This window comes from Rhinatrema bivittatum, chromosome 2 (genome assembly GCF_901001135.1).
Source record: "Rhinatrema bivittatum chromosome 2, aRhiBiv1.1, whole genome shotgun sequence".
Lineage (NCBI taxonomy): Eukaryota > Metazoa > Chordata > Amphibia > Gymnophiona > Rhinatrematidae > Rhinatrema > Rhinatrema bivittatum.
Genome location: NC_042616.1, coordinates 618,374,209 through 618,396,811, shown reverse-complemented (window position 1 = coordinate 618,396,811; position 22,603 = coordinate 618,374,209). Strand labels below are relative to the sequence as shown.

The 22,603-nt window shown below is 44.5% G+C and overlaps 1 protein-coding gene across 1 annotated transcript in view; it reads left to right on the top strand.

Moving 5' to 3' along the window:
* The window catches only part of LOC115085328, a 271,980-nt gene extending 249,589 nt beyond the window's left edge, over positions 1-22,391 (top strand). The window contains exons 10-11 of the mRNA XM_029591204.1: positions 1,806-1,951; positions 22,233-22,391. The gene's annotated coding sequence lies outside the window, so the exon portion shown is untranslated. The remainder of the gene's footprint in view (positions 1-1,805; positions 1,952-22,232) is intronic.
* The last annotated feature ends 212 nt before the right edge of the window (positions 22,392-22,603 follow it).

Here is a 22,603-nt window from a genome sequence, read left to right as displayed (position 1 = left end):
CATCATTGGATGTTTGTCGATTTTTATTTTTATCATTTTGACCTGGATCCTCTTCTTTAAATCTTTTATTTGAACACTAACTACAACTCCAGTATTTTCATTGTATTTAACCCAAATGTGGACTTAATGGGATGCAAGGAAACGTTTGTGGTTTTTTTTTAATTTCTCCTGGTTGTGCTGGTGTTGGTTTCCTTGCTTTTATTTTTCACTATTTGGCACCTTCTGGAAATTGTTAATATACAGGGGGATTTTAAAAGGCTGGTGCGCACCAATACCGGCAAATACACGCGTGGCTGGGCCATGCGCGTGCTGAGCACATTTTCATAGCAGCCTGGCCACACGCATATCTGCCGGCATGCCTGGAAGTGTCGGGCATCTAGAAAGGGGTGGGCAGGGGGTGGGGGCTGGCTGGCACTGCACTGTTTTGGGCTGTCCCAGTGAAATGTGTGCAGGCAGCCAGCTGGCTCATGCAACTTTCTTCCGCTACTGAGTGGAAGTAAGTAGGAAAACCAAAAAAAAATTGATTAGTTAGGTGGGGATTAGGGAAGAGAGGGAAAAATGGAGGAAGGTCAGTTAGGGGACTAGGGAAGTTTCCTTCCAGTTTGCTCCTTTATTGGAGAGAACCGGGAGGGAACTGGGCAAATGCCTGATCGCATCAATGCACATTTTTTTTTATAAAATACCCCCCTTGCGTGCGCAAGTCAGAACTCGCGGGCATATGCGCACCGATATTAAATCAGGCGTGCACATGCGCCTAGGTAGCCAATTTTATAACATGCATGCGGCAATGCGCACATGTTATAAAATCGGCACATCTCTTTAAAAATACCGTATATCGCACAGAATATGAAGTGGTCAGGGAGATCATGGTGGACAGCGCCAGGGGCTCCAGAAGAAACATCTTCCTCCACATCCGGCCCTATAGTACTCGTGGTCTAGAATAAAGCATGAAACGGAATGACTACATGCATGTGAAGAAAATGATCAGTTTTACCAATCTGGCCACCAGTCTACTCGGTCCATTTCTAGGTCATCGATACCCTCCTAATTCTTCAGCCTGAACTCCCCTCAGTTTTCTCACACTCCTCACCCAGACAGCATTTGGTAATAAACACTTTTGTTCTCACATCAGATAATTATACTCATAAATATATACAAGTAACAGACTTACGCGTGTCTCTTTGGCAGGGTCTAAAATAGCAACTTATGGACCTGATTTTAAAAAGCATTGTTGCACTTAAAATTGGGTTTTACACATATAAATGCATTTTACCCATGTAAATGGGCTTTTTAAAATTGCTGCAACATCTGCCATTGAATTGTCCATAGAATATTCATGTGTAAGTGCACTTTACATGCGTAAATGACTTTTTCAATTTGCTATGATAGTATGTTAAATTTATGCGTGTAACTGCTTTTAAAATTTCCATATACACGTAAATGTTGGCTCTACCCCGGAATATTGATGGACTCCCCCTTTTCTATTTGTGCTATTTTGCTCACACATGCACATATAAATGCGAATATGAACCCTTTATAAAATACATGGTATTTGGGTGCGTACATGGCCCTTTTTGCATAAATATCTCCTTTAATATTCACCTTTTAATGTATAGGCCCCAAAATATGAAATAGACTAAAATAATATAACAAAATGGTCCTAAAATCATATGGCATCCATACTATAATCACTATGAATATTTTTATTATATACCTGAACATAATAACTTATGTAGTATTATGTTCAACAAAGATATCTGTATAATTACACATTTATATAATTACAAAATGTTTATTTTTTCCAGGCAAAACATTTTGATGTTTCAAAGCAGTTGAATAATATCATTCAGAATATTGAGAATTTTGAAAGCAACATTTCAGAAGTAATAATATCAAAAAACACACTGAAGAAAGCGATAGACACTACAGAAATAAATATTAGAGGCTTACAGTAAGTATTTATTTGCATATTTAAGAAGCTTAAATTGTACAATTAAGTTAAATAATTTAATAAATGTTTTTCTCTGTATGTTCTTTGTGATTTCATTAGTTTTCATGACATTGATAGTTTGGTAGGTAAATGGTACTGTCCAGTATCTGAGAATATCTTTGCTAGTTGTGATATTAAGAAATAAAGGAATTTGCAAAGGTTGGTAAAACAAATGTTGAAATAGTTATTTAAGTTATGAACTTGTCATGGGCATGCTTTTTTAAATGCACAGTTTCTGCTCATTCCTGAGTTTTTACTATAGAGTCTACATAGTCTCTGGTTTTATCTTCATATTCTCCCAACAAAGAATCTTTTGTGTTTATTCCTTGCATTCTTGAATTATGTTACTGTTATGTTGCCACATTGCAAGGATTTAATGATAAAGCCAAAGATTAATTAGCCTTCCCCTTTATATCCTTCTTGTCTTTCCTTCCTCCATTGTCCCTTCTCTCACCCTTTGTTTCTAGCCATTTTCCCGCTCTTGGATTATTGTAATGCAGCCTTTATTGGTCCCCCAGCTGCAATTGGTCCAGAATGCGGCCACCCAATTAATATCAGGTAAAAAAAATGCAGGGACCATATTACACCAGTATTGATGGACTTACATTGGTTCCCAGTAACTTACATAATTCAATATAAAATCAGCATGATTGTTTTTAAGCTAATAAATGGGAAGGCACCTCCCTGGTCAAATGCCCTTTTGCGATTGTATCAACCTACACATACCTTTAGATCATCTCAGAGAGGACTATTGGATGTCCCCTATGTAAAGCAGCCCCATCTCACTGACACACCAGATTGTGCATTTTCTGTGGCAGCACTGAAATTATGGAATTCATTACCGCAGGCAGTTTGGTAGTCTGATTCTTTACAAAAGTTGTAGTCATTACTCAAAACTTATTTGTATAGACAGGCATATCTGTCTTAGGCTGTAACTCAGAGAAATTTGTGAAATAAGCACACAGAGTAAAATGATATTTATTTTTTATTTATATTTTTAGATGGTTTTATTGCTTTATGTATGTTTATTTTATGTCAGTAATGATTTTATGAATGTCTGCTTTGAACATTGCTTAGTATATTTGCTTAATAATTAACACATTTTAATAGAGATAAAGATAGCCCAACATGCTTTTTTTTTCTCTCTTCCTGACTCCCAGCTCCTCCATCTCCATTGTTGTCTTTTCTAAACTTCCCCTTTTCCTATCCTTCTTCTTCCATTGACCAATCTCTCTTTTTGCCCCTTCATCTTTGCCTTCTCTCCATAATAAATTAAGAAAGGTGTTCCTTGTTTTCTTTTATTGATGAATTGTAACAGAGTATATATCCAGGGACCCCAGAACACCTTAAGAACAGAGATTAGCTATCTAGATCTAGTCTAACTTAAGACAGGGAATTTGGGTACAGGCTGTTTCCTCTGCCCCAGGCTTTCCTGCCTTTGAGCCCTCCCTCTACCCTCTCTTTCCCGAAGCCTTTACCCCCCCCCCCTACCTTCTCCCCCCATCCCATGCCCTTCCCCCCCCCTTCTTTCCTGTTCTCCCTCTTGACCATACCTTCCTGGCCAAGAACTCCGTGCCCTCTTTTCTCTTCTCCCCCCCTTCTTAGCTAGTAATCTCTTCATACTATGCCCTTTACTGATGTAATTATAATTCCAAATTGTTGTAATTAGTTTCATGTCTCCAATTTGTTGTAATTAGTTTTCAGGGTTTTTTTTTGTTTTTTTTTTACAATTTGCCGTTTGATTTGTTTATTCTCTTTGTCTTCGCAATCCTGCACTTTTGTTGCCCTGTTGGCTTTGTTTCTCCCCTCCCCAGCTCCTTGTTCTATTGTATTTTCCGCTCTTTTTGTTAAAATGTGAACCGGCATGATGTCTCGCACTAATGCCGGTATATAAAACCTATTAAATAAATAAATAAATAATGTAGGTTGAGAAAAGAGCAAAGGGAATCTTGATACTCTAGGAGAGAGCAGCTTATTGATTGACTATGAGTAAAAAGGGAATGGCAGGCCCTTCAAGATAGTTGAATTGTTTGAGTGTGTATTACTGAGCTGTGATTGTGAATATGGAATACTGTTAGTTTATTTGTAAGAACATAAGAACATAAGAAAATGCCATACTGGGTCAGACCAAGGGTCCATCAAGCCCAGCATCCTGTTTCCAACAGTGGCCAATCCAGGTCATAAGAACCTGGCAAGTACCCAAAAACTAAGTCTATTCCATGTAACCATTGCTAATGGCAGTGGCTATTCTCTAAGTGAACTTAATAGCAGGTAATGGACTTCTCCTCCAAGAACTTATCCAATCCTTTTTTAAACACAGCTATACTAACTGCACGAACCACATTCTCTGGCAACAAATTCCAGAGTTTAATTGTGCGTTGAGTAAAAAAGAACTTTCTCCGATTAGTTTTAAATGTGCCCCATGCTAACTTCATGGAGTGTCCCCTAGTCTTTCTACTATCCGAAAGAGTAAATAACCGATTCACATCTACCCGTTCTAGACCTCTCATGATTTTAAACACCTCTATCATATCCCCCCTCAGTCGTCTCTTCTCCAAGCTGAAAAGTCCTAACCTCTTTAGTCTTTCCTCATAGGGGAGTTGTACTTTAAATAAACACCCAAAGAGAAAACACCATGGCTATTCATTTCTGTGCCACATGGATATATGTAGATACCAAAATAAATCTTCAATTTCAGCTGTAGATCCTATCCTAAAACCATGAATGTGCATGAATGCAACTGAAGGAAGCAATTTAAGGCAACTGTATACAAAAGATGCTTTCTTAGGGCACCACCAGGACTAAAGAGAGACATGGAATAGATAGAGAAAATGACAGAGAGAAAAAAAGAATAACAGGAATCACTTTAGCATACATTTGAGTCCTTCAAATATAAAAATGCATTTCTATATTGACAAAGGTCTTTGCTGTTATTTACATTGTTAGTGCAGAGAAAGACCAATATAGGCATTTAGAGGCTTAAGGCTGAATAGCACTTGTGGCCTCAAACAGTGTTTTGGTCTGTAAATAAACACTTAACACTGGCAACTAAAACAGAAAGATCTTTATTGAAATATCTCAGGAGAGTGTGATTATACTAGCAATCAATTCGGGAGCAGTCTCAGAGAACATTAATGATGCAATAGGTTAAATAAGTTACCACCTCTTATTTACACACCAATGAGTTAGTTTGTTTGCATAACATTTTCCTAATTGGTTGGCCTTATGTTATCTCTTATATGCTAATGAGATTTAATTCTTGTAAGTCATGTGATTTTTTGTAAATCGAGCCAGAAGACAGAAACAAAATGTACTTCTAACTCTTAATATACTTTTTGACCTTTAGTGTACATTCTAGCATTTCAGCAATCTTGGATAGTTTGAGGGTCTGATTGGTGCAATTTATTTATTTTATTTATTTATTTGTAGGTTTTTTTATTCCGACCTTCATCAGAGATATCATGCTGGTTCACAATTAACTAGGGAAAAAGAAGTGGGAAGATATCAGTTACAAAAAAACAGGGGTCTTAAAACTGGGGGTGCAAGAGAAGAGGCGCACGGGAGGTATAGTAGAAGGAACTAGGATAGATAAACTTAATACTTGGGTACAGATAAAGATATACAACGGCCGATATAGCTACACAACAGCTGAAACTAGCTGTTGTGTTGTTACGTGCGGTAAACGTAACAAATGTTAACAGACAGTAGACCTATTTACAGAAGAACAATTCTGTATTTAACATGGGAGGAAACTTGCAAGTTAATAAAGCAGCAGCAGTTTAAAAACAGTGTAACGTCATAAAGCATTATAAGGAGTACAAAGTACAAAGTTAGATTTACAGCAAGATTTGCGATTACAGTATTTGAGCTTCCAGAAATTGAGAATCTGGAATTGAGAATCTAGTATCTGCATATGTGTTCTGCATTAGGAATTCAACGTGGCAAAGGTTAATTATGTGACATAGTATCTACATGTGAGTTCCGCAGCAGAGTGGTACATGGCAAGGTTATGGGAAGGCTTGTTTGAATAGCCAAGTTTTGAGCCTAGTCCTAAATTTTTGCGCACAAAGCTCGAGTCTGATTTCGGATGGCAGAGTATTCCAGGCATAAGGGCCTGCAATGGAGAATGCTCATTCTTTGGTGGACTTGAGGTGGTGACGTTTATGAGGTGGGATGTGTAGGGTACCTTCGTAGGAGGTTCTGGTGGGTCTGTTGATTCGTGGAAGTATATTTTGTCTTTCATCCAATGCATGTCTTGGTTGTAGAGGGTTTTGTGTACTAAGGTGAGTGTCTTGAAGGTTATGCGTTGATGGATAGGGAGCCAGTGTAGGCTTTTGAGTATGGGGGTGATGTGTTTGAATTTGCGAGAGTTAGTGAGGATTCTTGCTGCAGAGTTTTGCAGTAGTTGGAGAGGTTTGTGTGGCTTTGGGAAGGCCCAGAAGGAGGGAGTTACAGTAGTCTATTTTGGACATAACTGTAGCTTGCATGACTGTCCAAAGGTCACTGAGATGAAGGAGGGGGTCTAAGTTTTTTTAAAGTGTTGAGTTTAAAGAAGCAATCTTTCATGATTGCACCAATGAATTTTTGTAAGCTAAGGTGATTGTCTATTATGACACCTAGATCCCGGGCTGAAGGTGAGAAATTTGCGTTGGCATAGGGGGTGGTCTTGGGAAGGTTAGGGGGAGTGATTAGGATAAGTTCGGTTTTAGCTGTATTAAGGGCGAGGTGTAGCAATGTCAGGAGACTGTTGTTGGATGAAAGTGCACTTTCCCATCTTTGAATAGTGGAGGTTAGGGAGTCTGAGGTGGGGATGAGAATCTGAACATCGTCAGCATATATGTAGTGAGTGAGGTTCAGATCTGAGAGGAGTTGGCAGAGGGGAAGTAGATAGATGTTGAATAAGGTGGATGACAGTGGTGATCCTTGTGGAATGCCTCTAGAGAGGTGGATAGGTTTGGATTCATAGTTGTCAATTCTTATTTTGTAGATTCTGTTGTTGAGGTAGGATTTGAACCATTGGAGGGGGGTGCCAGCGATTCCAATCTTGCTGAGGCGTGCTAGGAGTATGTTATGGTTCACCATGTCAATGGCTGCTGAGATGTCTAGAAGTGCCAATAAGTAGGAGTGACCTTTGTCAAATCCTCTTAGGATGGTGTTGGAGAGTGACAGTAGGAAGGTTTCAGTGTTGTATAGCTTTCAGAATCCAAATTGGGAAGGGAATAGGGTATTGTGTTTTTCAAGGTGGTCAGAGAGTTGAGAGTTCACGGTTTTTTCGAGTACTTTTGCTAGAAAAGGGAGGTTGGAGATGGGACGGAAGTTGGTGAGGTTATTGGGATCGAGGGTGGGTTTCTTGAGGAGGGGTTTGACAGTGGCTTGCTTGAGAGGGTCGGGGATGATTCCTGTTGAGTGTGAAATTAGCAATGTGCTTCGCAATGCATTTGGGGATCATTAGTAAGGCTTTGGTGGGAAGTGTGTCGGATGGGTGTCTGGTGAGTCTCATATTTTTGAGTATATTTTCTATTTCTGTTGATGATGTCATTTCGAAGGAACTGAGCGTGGTCAGTGTAGGGGAAGGAAGAGGATTGTGTGGTGGAGATGATATGGGAAAGAGTTGTACGAGTTTTGAGACTTTATCATTGAAGTGATGGGCAAGTTTGTCACATTTGTTTTGAGTGTCAGAGTCAGTCGGATTGGTAGAAGGAGGCTTGGTAAGTTCGGCCACGTAGGAAAAAAGCACTTTAGGATTGAATTGTAGGTCATGTATTCTTTTGGCATAGAAGTCTTTTTTGGCTACAAGGATGTTGGTTCGATATTTGTGAAGGGCTGTTTTGAATTTGGCCAGGAGGGAGAAGGATGGGTCTTGTCGCCATTTCTTTTTAAGGTGTCTGAGGGAATGCTTGACGGTTGTGAGATTGGTGTTGTACCATGGTTTTTTTGTGTTTGTGGAGGGGATAATTGTTTTGGAGATGAGGGGGCATAGGGAATCTGCCTCGGCGAAGGTGATGTCATTCCATGATGCGAGGGCCGTGTTTGTATCTGTGTAGTCGAGTTTGTCAAGGTTGCTGGAGAGTGATGAGCTGAGATCTTCACTGCTACATGATTTCCTGAAGTGAAAGGTTTTTTTGGGAGGGGGGGTTGGGGTGACTGCAGTTCATCATGAGGGGGGTTCTGAGAAGTGAGTGGTCAGACCAAGGTACGCGTGTGCAAGTGGGGGGAGTGCTGTGTTGGATGTGTGAGCTGATGAAAATTAAATCAAGGGTGTGACCAGCTTTGTGTGTGTGAGCATTCACTATTTGAGAGAATCCCATGGCAGTGAGGACGGAGAGGAAGGCCTTGCATGAAGGTGTGCAGGTGCTGGGATCTACGTGCAGATTGAAGTCCCCAAGAATGATAGCGGGGGTATCCAGGTTAATGGATTCATTAGAAATTCAGTGAGGGGAGACGGGTTGTTGTCGAGGATGCCAGGGGGAGCGAAGATGAGACAGATTTGAAAGAAGGAGGACCTGAATAGTCCGACTTCGATTTTAGGTAAGTTGCTGGTAGGAAGTGATGAAAATTTCAGTTCTTTTTTAGTTGCTAGGAGGAGGCCTCCTCCTTTTCTTTTAGGACGGGGTAGTGAGAAGATGTCGTAGGTGTGTGTCGGTAGTTGATTAAGAAGGATAGTGTCCGTTTCTTTTAGCCATGTTTCAGTGAGGGCGAGTATGTCGGGATTAGAGTCGAGTAGTATGTCATTGATAATGGGCAACTTTTTGGTGATTGATTGTGAGTTGCATAGTAATAGAGTGAAGGTTGTGAGGCCAAGAAGTTGTGTGAGGGGAGAAAGTATGATGGGGAGAAGGTTGCGGTGTTGGGGGTAGGGAGGGTTGCTTGGTGGTTTCTTGTGGCTGTGGTGCCATTTGTGGAGGGTGGGGATGGGTTGGCCTGGCATCATGGTTGTGATGATGAAGCCGGGGTGGAAGAGAGGAGGGGTGGGGTGAATTGGATAGTATGGTGAAGAGGGTAGTGCAGAGGTGGGGCGGAGGGCTGGGAGAGTTGATGTCACTAATTGAGGTGTGGTCAGATAGCAATGCGAGGATCAGGTAATGCTGTGGTGAAAAGACTGATCTGGTAGCCTGTCTGGGAAGGGAAGAGAGAGTGGAGCAGGTTTTGCTGACATGGAAGAAGGTGAGGTGTGCGCACAGTGCATATGAGTTTCTAGAGGGTGAGGGGGTGCGTGGGTGGGGGGGAGGGGAGGGGAAGACTTGTAGTGCCCAGTTGGTGAAGACTTTAACCCCGATGGGTATGCGCTGATCGCGCGAGCCTTGGGGTGTCAGTTCGTAGGGTGTGTGATCAGTTGAGTGTTGGGGTGGTAGAGTCTTTGTCCTGAGGGCAGCCAGAAACAGGAGAGCGTCCCGGGGGGGGGGGGGGGGGGGGGGGCACAGCAGGCGTCAGTTGTGTTGGCAGGTCTATGTTTTGATGGTGTTGTAGGATGCAACGGTCACGGGCCTCCACTGAACTCGATGGGTCTCCGCCGGCCGCGGTGGAGGGGACAAGGGCGATCAAGCTGCGCCGGAGAAAGAGGGCACCTGGAGGTAGAGTCAGCAATTTTAATGCCTACCTGGCCGCTTGGTGACGTTGTCGGGGGGGGGGGGGGGGGTGGGGGGGGGGCCGCGTCTCAGGCCTTGATTTGGCTTCGGGCCGCGTCTCAGGCCTTGGTCCGGCATTGAGGACGGGTCCGGGAAGGCGGTCGCGGTGGTTGCAGGCTTCCACTGACCCCGATGGGTCTCTGCCGGCCACGGTGGAGGGGACGAGGGCTGATCAAGCTGCACCGGAGAAAGTGGGCGCCTGGAGGTAGGGTCGGCGATTTTAATGCCTACCCGGCCGCTTGGTGACATCATCGGGGGGCGGTCCGCATCCCAGGCCTCGATTTGGCTTCGGGCCGCATCTCAGGCCTCGGTCCGGCGTCAAGGAGGGGTCCGGGAAGGCGGTCGCGGTTGTTGCAGGCCTCCACTGACCCCGACGGGTCTCTGCCTGCCGCGGTGAAGGGGAAGAGGGCCAATCAAGCTGCGCCGGAGAAAGAGGGTGCCTGGAGGTAAGGTCGGCGATTTTAATGCCTACCCGGCCGCTTGGTGATGTCATGGGGGGGGGGGGGCGGTCCGCATCCCAGGCCTCGATTTGGCTTCGGGCCGTGTCTCAGGCCTCGGTCCAGCATCGAGCAGGGGTCCGGGAAGGCGGTCGCGGTGGTTGCAGGCCTCCACTGACCCCGATGGGTCTCCACCAGCCGCAGTGGAGGGGACGAGGGCTGATCAAGCTGCGCAATTTCATTGCTGTAATGCTCTTTGGGGCTGATGCAATTAAAACACGCTGAAAGTGGGTGCTGAGTGTTCAGTGCCCACTTTCCTAATGCACCCCTAGGCACCCCTCCTGTGGGTGCCATGCAATATTTAAATTAGAGGTCCCATTCTCAAGAAAGCGCCAAGGTCACTTGTGTGCCCCTATTGCTTCCTTGACAGCAGGAGTCCATGAGTCCACCAGTTTAGAAAATGGACACCAAATTTATCAACATCCATTTTTTAATTGGCGCACAGCCAGGGGTTTGGGAAATGGATGCTTGTTAACTAAGCATTCATTTCCCAAACCTGATCACAGCACTTTAAAAAAAAAAATCTTTTTTAAATTTTTTCAAAGTTTTTGTTTCTCCTACTTAATATTACAATGATATTAAGTAGGAGGATGTACAATGGGTTAAACAGTACACCTAGCTGATGCATTGTATAGCATCGGCCCTTTTATTTCTTTACTTTTACCAAACTAGTTTAGTTTCAAAGGAAAATCTTTTCAAAGCACCCATACAACAGATTCTATGAGCTCATCAATTGTTTTGGTTGAGTGCAGAACTCTTTTCTGTAAGCTCTGAGGCACCAGCAGACTGTGTAGTCCAGCCATTGCAGTGCCTATACTAAGGGGTAGATGTTCAAAACTTTACGTGCATAAATCCCGGACTTACTCACGCTGGGCCAATTTTCAAAGGCCTGGCCATGCGTATAAATCCCCGGGACGCGTGTAAGTCCCGGGGCTTCGGGAAAGGGGCGGGGAGAGGTGGGGAGGGGCAGTCCAGGGGAGGGGCATGGCTAGAGGTGCCAGGCACAGCGGCCATTTGCTGCTGTGCTGGGGGATCATGTGCCAGCAGGGTGCTGGCGTGTGCAACTTGTGCCTGCTCGAAGCAGGCACAAAAGGTAAAATAAAGATTTGTGGGGGTTAGGATAGGGCTAGGGGGCAGGAAGGTTAGGGGAAGGGGTAGGAAGGTTAGTATAGGGTGGTAAGGAAGTTCCCTCCCTGGCCACCCCTAAATTGGAGCAGACTGAGAGGGAACTGCGGAAGGCCACAGCATCGGTGCACTCAGGTTGCACAAATGTGCTCCTCCTTGTGTACACCAACTCCCAATTTTGTAACATGCGCGCACTGGCACAAGCATGTTATAAAATCGCATGTCCATGTGTGCGTGCTGGGTAGCGCGCACACTCTTTTATAATCTACCCCTAAGTTTATAAGAAGTGCAATGCTGGATCAGATTAATGGTCTGTCAACCACAGCATCATGTCTCTGACAGTGGCCGATCTGGATTGTTAGGAAATACCTGGCAGATACCAAAGACTATTTATTAAATTATTTATCATTCACCTATAACATAAAAATGTGCTAGGCAAATTACACGGTAAATTAACACAGAGGGTCACGATTATAAATACTCCCTTATTTGCTTATGGATATATCGCACAACAACAGAGAGTTAACACCTTCACAATGTGTATGAACATTTATTGAACAAAATAGCACACTCACCTATATAGACACTCTAAAAACTAAACTAGCACACTCATACAACCATTCATCCCCATTATTTATTTAAAAGCAACTTGCACATGAATTAACAATGTACATAAATTACCAATCATTTATTACCAAGAAATAAGATTGCACATTCCCAAAACTAAAGAATGGATCCAGATCATACATTTCTTTACATAGATCTAAATATTTAAATTAATTCTGAAAATGGATCCTAGAGTGAAAGCGGTGTCTAAGCGAGCAGCTTAGAGCAGTCAGAGTAGCAAAGCGAAGTCTTTACTAACTCAAGGTGGTAGCGGAGGCGGAGGCAAGATATACCCGGAGGTACTGATGTCATGCGGTGGGGCCGCCCCCGAGGTTCCCACCATGACTTGTATTTGAGCGTAGGAGATGTGCGTGCTCACACCCTAGGAGGCCATGGGAGTGAGCATGGTGGATGGGGATGCCCATGCTGGTTTGGAAACGCCGAGGCCCTCGGCACTCGGCACCGGAGGCAGCCATCTTGCCCAAGGAGAGTGAAAGGGGAAAAAAAGAGGTAAGGCAGAGCGGTCGCAGCCGTCTGCGACCGACGGACGCAACAGAAAGGCTGTTGAGTTTGGAAAAAAGATGGCAGAGGGGGTATATAATAGAGGTATATAAAATCATGAGAGGACTTGAATGGATAAATGTGAATTAGTTATGTACTCTTTCATAAAATACAAGGACTAGGGGGCACTCCTTCAAGTTAGCAAGTAGCACAGTTAAAACAAATCAGAGAAAATTATTCTTCACTCAATATACAATTGAGCTCTAGAATTAATTGCCAGAAGATGTGGTTAAGGTAGATAGCGTTGCAGGATTTAAAAGAAGATTTGGACAAGTTCCTGAAGGATAAATCCATAAACTGCTATTAATCAAATTGACTTAAGGAATAGCCACTGTTGATTACTGGCTTTAGTAGCATGGGATTTATTTACTGTTTGGGTATTTACCAAGTACTTGTATCCCAGATTGGCCACTGTTGGAAACAGGATGCTGGGCTTGATGGACCCTTGGTCTGACCCAGTACAGCAAACTTCTTTAGTTCTTATTCACTATAAAGGTAGATATAATATTGACTATTTCTTAAAATCATTTAATTCTTTCAAAAATATTGTTTCAATATTATTTTAGTTATTTGAAATGGTAGAAATTTTCTAGAAATGGACTATTGTAGGGCACTACTTAATACTGTGTTCTAAATACTGACTTTTAAAAGTCTTTGGACATGGAAAATTGAGAACATAAGAACATGCCATACTGGGTCAGACCAAGCCCAGCATCCTGTTTCCAACAGTGGCCAATCCAGGCCATAAGAACCTGGCAAGTACCCAAAAACTAAGTCTATCCTATGCTACTGTTGCTAATAATAGCAGTGGCTATTCTCTAAGGGAAGATTTTAGTACCTACACGTAGGCATAGATTTGTGTGCGCAACCCGGCACGCACAAATCTACGCCTGATTTTATAACATGCGCGTGCAGCCACACACATGTTATAAAATCCAGGGTCGGCGAGCGCAAGGGGGTGCACACTTGTGCACCTTGCGCGCGCCAAGCCCTAGGGGAGCCCCAATGGCTTTCCCTGTTCCCTCCGAGGCCTCTCTGAAATCGGAGTGGCCTCGGAGGGAACTTTCCTTCCGCCCCTCCACCTTCCCCTCCCTTCCCCTCCCTAACCCACCCCCAGCCCTACCTAAAACCCCCCCATACTTTATTTTAGAAATTGTGCCTGCCTCTGGGCAGGCGTAGGTTGTGTGTGCCGGCCGAGAGGCACTAGAAGGCCTCTCGCCATGCCCCTGCCCCACCCCAGACCACCCACACCCTGCCCCTTTTTTCAAGCCCCGGGACATACGCATGTCCTGGGGCTTGCGCACGTCACCGGGCCTATGCAAAATAGGCTCGGCACAAGTAACCCCCCTGCGTGCATAAATCCAGCTGGATTTACGCACATAGGGCTTTTAAAATCTGCCCCTAAGTCAACTTAATTAATAGCAGGTAATGGACTTATCCTCCAAGAATTTATCCAATCCTTTTTTAAACACAGCTACACTAACTGCACTAACCACATCCTCTGGCAACAAATTCCAGAATTTAATTGTGCGTTGAGTGATAAAGAACAGTCTCAAATTAGTTTTAAATGTGCCACATGCAAATTCATGGTGTGCCTCCTAGTCTTTCTATTATCCGAAAGAGTAAATAACTGATTCACATTAACCCATTCTAGACCTTTCATGATTTTAAACACCTCTATCATATCCACCCTCAGCCGTCTCTTCTCCAAGCTGAAAAGTCCTAACCTTTTTAGTCGTTCCTCATAGGGGAGCTGTTCCATTCCCTTTATCATTTTGGTCACCCTTCTCTGTACCTTCTTCATCGCAACTATATCTTTTTTGAGATGCGGTGACCAGAATTGTACACAGTATTCAAGGTGCGGTCTCACCATGGAGCGATACAGAGGCATTATGACATTTTCCGTTTTAATCACCGTTCCCTTTCTAATAATTACCAACATTCTGTTTGCTTTTTTGACTGCCGCAGCACACTGAACTGACGATTTCAATGTGTTATCCACCGCTTATTGCGGCGGTTAGCTTGCTTATTGCGGCGGTTACTACTCCTACTACCTCTAACTAATCAAGCTAGATATTTCACTTGGATGCAGCTCCTCCACCGCTCTCTACATTAATGGCGGGGGTGGAAGGGAATTAGAACCAAGAGCTAAGAGAAACAGATAAGTATGGGAGAAGAAATGAGGGAAGCTTGCTGGGCAGACTGGATGGGCCATTTGGTCTTCTTCTGCCGTCATTTCTATGTTTCTATGTTTCTATGTTTCTATGACGCCTAGATCTCTTTCTTGGATGGTAGCTCCTAATTTGGAACATAAGATTGTGTAACTATAGCATGGTTATTTTTCCCTATATGCATCACTTTGCACTTATCCACATTAAATTTCATCTGCCATTTGGGTGCCCAATTTTCCAGTCTCAGAAGGTCTTCCTGCAATTTATCACAATCTGCTTGTGATTTAACTACTCTGAACAATTTTGTATCATCTGCAAATTTGATTACCTCACTCGTCATATTTCTTTCCAGATCATTTATAAATATATTGAAAGGTACGGGTCCCAATACAGATCCTTGAGGCACTCCACTGCCCACTCCCTTCTAGGGGTGTGCATTCATTTTCGCCATATTGGTGATCCGCAACGTTTCGCTTCCCCACGAATACACGAATCTTCCCCCGAATTATACGGCCACCTAAATACAAATTTAAACAAACCCCCCACCCTCCTGAACCCCCCCAAGACTTACCAAAACTCCCTGGTGGTCCAGTGGGGGGTCCGGGAACCATCCCCTGCACTCACAGCCTCGGTGCCAGTTTCATCATGGCGCTGATAGCCTTTGTCACAGGGGCTACCGGTGCCATTGGTCAGCCCCTGTCACATGGCCATCGGCGCAATCTTGTGCTCCTACCATGTGACAGGAGCTGACCAATGGCACTGGTAGCCCCTGTGACATAGTATGGGCAAAGGCTATCGGCGCCATTTTGAGTACTGGCATCGGACGGCCGGAGTGCAGGAGGTCGCTCCGGGACCCCCGTTGGACCCCCAGGGACTTTTGGCCAGCTTGGGGGGCCTCCTGACCTCCACAAGACTTGCCAAAAGTCCAGCGGGGGTCCGAGAGCGACCTCCTGCACGCCAGCCGACCGATGCCAGTACTCAAAATGGCGCCAATCGCCTTTGCCCTCACTATGTCACAGGTACCGACAGTCGGCCCCTTAGACACTGTTGATAGTGATACTGTCACCTCCTTCTCCCCCTCTCCCCCCAGAAAAGAGACAACAGAAGGTCTAAGGTACTCCCTTCTTTGCTCTGCTCTATCTGCTCCAAGCTCACCTCCTCCCATCATGCCCCTGAATGACAGGAGGAGAGGGGCTGAATTACTTAGCTCCTTTCTGTGTGCTTTTGCCTTACCCCACTCCTCCTATAACCTGCACTGAACAGAAATGGAGGTGAAGAAATAGAGCCTAGAGTAGTTTGTTCTTTCCCCTCAAGCCTTGCCCCTCTGCTCCTGTTCTCTGCACTGAGAAGGGAGGGGCTGCAGCAGGAAACAGAAGGTTATTCTCTGCTGAGCGAGATTCAGCATATCTGGGCAGCAGTAAATCTTCAGCTGGCCTGCTGCCACACTAGACATAAGCCAAGTGTTCCTATTGGCAAATCCAGACTGTTTCTAGGTCACAAGTACTTAGCAGATCCCCAGTAGTTGATCTTTTTAATGTATCTCATTGAAACTGTTCTGCATTCAGGTATGCGATGAAATTGTAATAGAATTAATATGTCGGCATATTGCAGCTCTATGTCCAAACCCTTGTATGTTTATTTACAGTGCCTTTGATAACCTTGTTGCTCCCCCCCGATGCAGCCCTTGGCGAAACACGGGACCGTGTCGGGGGACGCGGTCTAAACTGTGGTGTGATTGCAAGTCAGTGGAGTTGCCGCTTGAAAAAAAGAATAAAAACTTTATGCTCCTTAGAGCTTTTTTAATTCCTTTGTGGTTTGGACTAACTTCTCTCTGCACTCTTGTGTTTGGATATTATTGAAGTGCAGTAATTCTGCTCTGTGGTGTTTTTGGGTAATTGAAATCTCCCATTATTACTGCACTACCAATTTGGTTAGCTTCCCTAATTTCTCTTAGCATTTCACTTTCCGAATCACCATCGTGACCAGGTGGATGGTAGTATACTCCCATCACTATAGTCTTCCCCAACACAAAAGGGATTTCTACCCATAAAGATTCAATTGTGCATTTAGTCTCATGCAGGATGTTTATCCTGTTGGACTCTATGCCATCCCAGAGATAAAGTGCCACACCGCCTCCTGGGTGCTCATCATGAGAGGACTTGAATGGATAAATGTGAATTAGTTATGTACTCTTTCATAAAATACAAGGACTAGGGGGCACTCCTTCAAGTTAGCAAGTAGCACAGTTAAAACAAATCAGAGAAAATTATTAGCACTGTCCCATTGGTTATCCTCCTTCCACCATGTCTCTGAGATGAAAGAATCAGTTTAATCATAGTTTTGAAATCAGATTTTTTTCTTGATATGTTCTGTTATGTTTAAATCGGATACAGTGGTTTCAAGCTCAGACACAAACAATAAGCTATCTTCTCTGAATACTTTCTTTAATATTAAATTTCTTTTAATTTGTGTCTATAAAACTGGATCTTATTTTAACTACTAACAATTTGTGTTCAAGGTAAAGTAAAAAGTAATGATGAAAAATATTATATTGCTGTATGCCACTGGTTTTGAACATTTAGGGTCCTTCTTAGTCGCACAGTGATGACAGAGGACGCGGAAAAGGCAACTAACATAGTGGGGTTCAAAAGAGAGCTGGACAAGTTCCTGGAGGAAATACACTTATTAGCCAGGTAGACTTGGGAAAGCCACCACTTATTGCTGGGAGTGAGATACATTAAAAAGATCAACTACTGGGGATCTGCTAAGTACTTGTGACCTAGAAACAGTCTGGATTTGCCAATAGGAACACTTGGCTTATGTCTAGTGTGGCAGCAGGCCAGCTGAAGATTTACTGCTGCCCAGATATGCTGAATCTCGCTCAGCAGAGAATAACCTTCTGTTTCCTGCTGCAGCCCCTCCCTTCTCAGTGCAGAGAACAGGAGCAGAGGGGCAAGACTTGAGGGGAAAGAACAAACTACTCTAGGCTCTATTTCTTCACCTCCATTTCTGTTCAGTGCAGGTTATAGGAGGAGTGGGGTAAGGCAAAAGCACACAGAAAGGAGCTAAGTAATTCAGCCCCTCTCCTCCTGTCATTCAGGGGCATGATGGGAGGAGGTGAGCTTGGAGCAGATAGAGCAGAGCAAAGAAGGGAGTACCTTAGACCTTCTGTTGTCTCTTTTCTGGGGGGAGAGGGGGAGAAGGAGGTGACAGTATCACTATCAACAGTGTCTAAGGGTCATCAACATCTTAACTCCATCACTGGTCTGAGACAAAATGCTCGGCTGGATGGACCTTGGTCTGATCCAGTATGGCATTTCTTATTTTCTTAATGAAAGGAGTAGTCATAACCATGCAACTAGAATACTAGAAGAAAAAGAATTTTCCAAGGAAATCAAGTATTTCAAGTATAGAGGTCTTTTTAAATTACTGCTCTAGTGTACTGTTGAAAAAACTTTCAAAAATCAAGATTATTATGTCTGGTTGGGGGGGGGGGGGGGAGAGCAGTTTCCTTCCTCATCTTTACAGAGGTGTTGTGAGCGCGGAAGAGCAGTCGATTGCTTGAGAGAAAGTGTGCTCTTATGCCACGGCACGGCCCCAGAGGGAGACACCAGGATGTGCGTCATCGCACGTGAGATGTATCCAAGCACGGGCGAACAGGCAGAGGACTTGAAGCACTCGGATATCTGCTGAACCTGAATGCACCAAGAGGAGGCCCAGCAACGCAATGCTGGTCTCAGGGGTAGCCCTCCGGCCACTCGATAGCCCTTTCAGACCTGCTGCATGGGAATGGCGAATGCATCAGGTTGGACAGAGGTGGAAGACAGATGATGACTCTGGAACAAGGACAGGACATGACAAAGGCACTTGGAAACCTGGATGAGATGAAGGCATTTGGAAACTTGGATGAGACGTAGGCATTTGGAGACTTGGACGAGATGTAGCAAGGACTGAAGAGTCAGACAAGGCACTTCCTTTCAGTGTGCCCTACACAGCCCCCCATGGGCTGGTCGCGGACCACGCTATTCCACTGCGCGCCCTACACAACCTGAACAGGCTGGTTGCGGACCATGCGGAGAGCAGGAAAGGCTCAGGACTGGAATTCAGGAAGGGAGAGAAAGCCAGGCAGCTCTTGGAAAGAGGATCCAACTAGAACAGGGTTTGGATTCAGACTCAGGCTCAAATTCAAGGGCAGTCTTCTGGACACTGGATCCAGCGGCGAGAAACAAATCTAGAAACCCAGATCCAGGAACTGGAGAATCTGGAACATCTGGAGACAGGAACAAACTAGACTAGGACATCTGGACACAGGAACCAAAGAGACTGGAACATCTGGACACAGGAACTGAAGAGACTGGAATATCTGGACACAGGAACAGACAAAGACCAGGAACCGTCAAGAGACCAGGAACACACGACGAAGAAAAAGAAACTCCCACAAAGTACAGAAGAGCTTGAAGAAGCGAAGATGGACCTCAGGAGTCTCTTGGAGAGATGTGTTGGAACAAGGAATCCTTGCATCTCCTTGTGAAGGCCCCGAGGAACTGGCGAAGAGCCCTTTTATAGGGCTGAAGAGGCTACAAGGAATGATATCATTAGTTGGGGCCATGGGACTTTTCCCACCGCTACCCCTTTATACACAGAAGAGAGGCACGCGCGCCTAAGCAGGAGCCGGGACCAGGATGAAACAGAAACAGCAACGGCATCGGCGGTACCCGGGCCATGAAGAGGAGAATGGTGGCAGCACTCCTGCCACGAGGAGCAGTGACATCAGCGGTGGCTCCCCTGCCGCGGAGAATAGAGGTTCGGCAGGCAGGAGTGAAAGTGACTCCATGCTGCAAGGCAAATAGGCAAGGCCTCAGTGGCGGCACTCCCGCCACAGGGAGAGGGAGCGGTGTCTGGCCAGCAAGAAGGTGAGAGGTTGCTTGCAGTTGGGCCCATGAACAGTTTCGCAACAGCACCCCTTCCTCAAAGACCCCCTCCTCAAACCTCTTTTCTTCAGCTAAAAAATATAGGCAGGGGACATCCAACCTATCTTCACCCAGAAGTTGAGGAGTAGGAAGGCACGACTGAAGAGTTCACACAATCGACCATCTGCACAATGCAGGGAGATAGTGGAGCAGGCCTAAGAATTGAAGATGCCTTGTACAGGAAAACTTAGAACAAGACTGGTGACCCAGGACAAGAGTAGAAGTTGACACTGGCCAGGAATCAGTCTGAAGATCTTGAATGAATATTAGATGCAGGCATCGTCTGTGGGTCATTAAATAGCAAGGGAATTGAACACTGAAAAATGTAAGCAACCTGAATGCAGGCACCTACTGCAGGTCGGAAAAAATCCAGGTGCAAATCATAGGAATCTCCTGCGGAAAAATGCAAAATCCCGAACAATGGCTGGCGCCTCCAGCAGGTCGAGAGATACTCAAAAAATCCACAGGGAAAAAACATGAATGAAAATCTTGGTTTGAGAGAGAAAAAAAAATTCTGAAAGTCCAAAAAACATGGGCCTGTCAGAAGAACACGCTCACCGAGTACATGGCCTTCGCAATCTGTTGCGAGCATGGAAGAGTGGTCGCTTGCTCAAGAGAAAGTGTGCCCTTAGGCCACGGCATGGCCTCAGAAGAAGACATCAGGGTGTGCGCCATGGCAGGTGAAACGAATCTGAGCACGGGTGAACAGGCGGAAGACTTGAAACCCTCGGTCCTCTGTCGAACCTGAACACACCAAGAGGAGACCCAGCAACACAATGCTGGTCTCTGGGGTAGCCCTCCAGCCACTCGATAGCCCTTTTGGACCTGCCGTATGGGAACAGCAAGTGCGTCTGGACAGACAAAGGTCGAGGACAGATGATGACTCTGGAGCAAGACATTACATGGCAAAGGCACTTGGAGACCTGGACGAGACGAAGGCACTTGGAGACTTGGACGAGACATAGGCAAGAACTGAAGAGTTAGACAAGTCACTGCCCCTTAGTGCGCCCTACACAGCCCCACATGGGCTGGTTGCAGACCACACTGTTCCACTGCAAGCCCTACACAACCTGAACAGGCTGGTCCGGACCATGTGGAGAGCAGGACAGGCTCAGGACTGGAACTCAGGAAGGGAGAGAAATCCAGGCAGCACTTAGAAAGAGGTTCCAACTAGAACAGAGCTCCAAAGACCGGAACAGGATTCAGGTTCATATTCAGATTCGGACTCAAGCTCAAACTCAAGGGTAGTCTTCTGGAGACTGGATCTGGCAGCGAGGAACAAGGCTGGAAAGCCGAACCTGGGAACTGGAGAATCTGGAACATTTGGAGACAGGAACGAACTAGACTAGGACATCTAGACACAGGAATTGAAGAGACTGGAACATCTGGACACAGGAACCGAAGAGACTGTAACATCTGGACACATAAACAGACAAGGACCAGGAACCGTCAAGAGGCTAGGAACACACGACGAAGACAAAGGAGCTCCCACGAAGACCTTGAAGAAGTGAAGATGGAGCTCGGGTGCCTCCTGGAGAGAAGCGTTGGAACAAGGAATCCAGGAACAAGCAGCTCCTTGTGAAGGCCCCGAGGAACTGTCGAAGAGCCCTTTTATAGGGCTGAAGAGACTACAAGAAATAACATCATTAGTTGGGGCTGTGGGACTTTTCCTGCCGCTGGCCCTTTAAATACAGAAGAGAGGCACGCACACCTAAGCAGGAGCCGCGGAGAGAAGAGGTCCGGCATCCGGCCAGCAAGCAGAAGTGATAGGGGATCTATGCCACAAGGCAGACAGGCGAGGCCTCAGTGGCAGCACTCCTGCCAGAGTGGGAGGGAGTGGCATCCAGCTGGCAAGAAGGTGAGAGGCTGCTCGCGGTTGGGCCCATGAGCAGCATCACAACAAGAGGTTCAGTGCTACTGGCTGAAACAGGGTTAAGGCAAATAATGAAATGTATGTTCCTAGTTAGCTAGTACTTGTTACTATTCTTTTGCAGGTTTTAAATATATTTTTGTTATAGTTTTATGTACTGTACATTATAATTGGAGTTTTATACAGTAGATCTGCATTAATCACAAGAAATATTAAACTTGTGGTTGGTAAGCATGTAAAAAATGGCACAGTTAAGTTGACAGAAAACCACAGGTCCACTGAGTTAAACCTTCTCTTAATACACTAACAGATAATAGCTGTCTAAAAGTCTGATGCACTAAGATCCAGTAAAATAGGTCATTATTGTGCACTAATTAATGTGCAGTAATGACCTATGTTAATTGCATGCAAATCAGTTAAGGGTTAAATACCACTTGTTAAATTTCTTGTGATAATGTTGTCATCCTTGAGCTGTAGTTATGTTTCTCACATGAATATTGTCATATGCATGATGCAATGCACATTATTTTGCTATGAAAATGTAGGTAATGAGCTGATTTACATATTTTAAGTTTATTACCTAGTTTTGCATAAATTCTGCAGTGATATTCAAATTAGCTAAATTTCATGTATTAAAACAGCAAATGATATGAGTAAACTTCCCACATTGGCAAATATCGCTGCACCTTAATTCATTTGCCTTCAAATGTGGCAATCCAGAAGAAGGCCAAAAAAAGTTTTATGTGTACATATTAATTTTATAGCATACAATGTATTTGGAATGATCCACCTTATGATATATTTGTATCTTTTCAAGGGAAGCATTGGTAATTATAGAGCAGAAATATACTCATATTCAGATTGAAATGGAACGTTTAAAGGCTCATATTCAAAAATACACAAGGCAATTTAATACACAGAATCAGCACCATTCTGAACTACTTCAGAAAAGAAAGAAAAATCTTGAAAACATCACGGCAAGTACAATTAATACTGGATATATGGTACATATTTCTTCTGTGTCTGTAATCATCATAAAGCGATTACTTGTCTCTGTATAGCATGCAATGTATGTGTGCTCTGTTTAATATGATACCAACTTTTTTTGTCTGAAACTTTATTTAGAGCTGACATTCTTCCTGTTTAGAAAGTACCATGTTATCTTCCAAAAATACATCTAGATAAAAA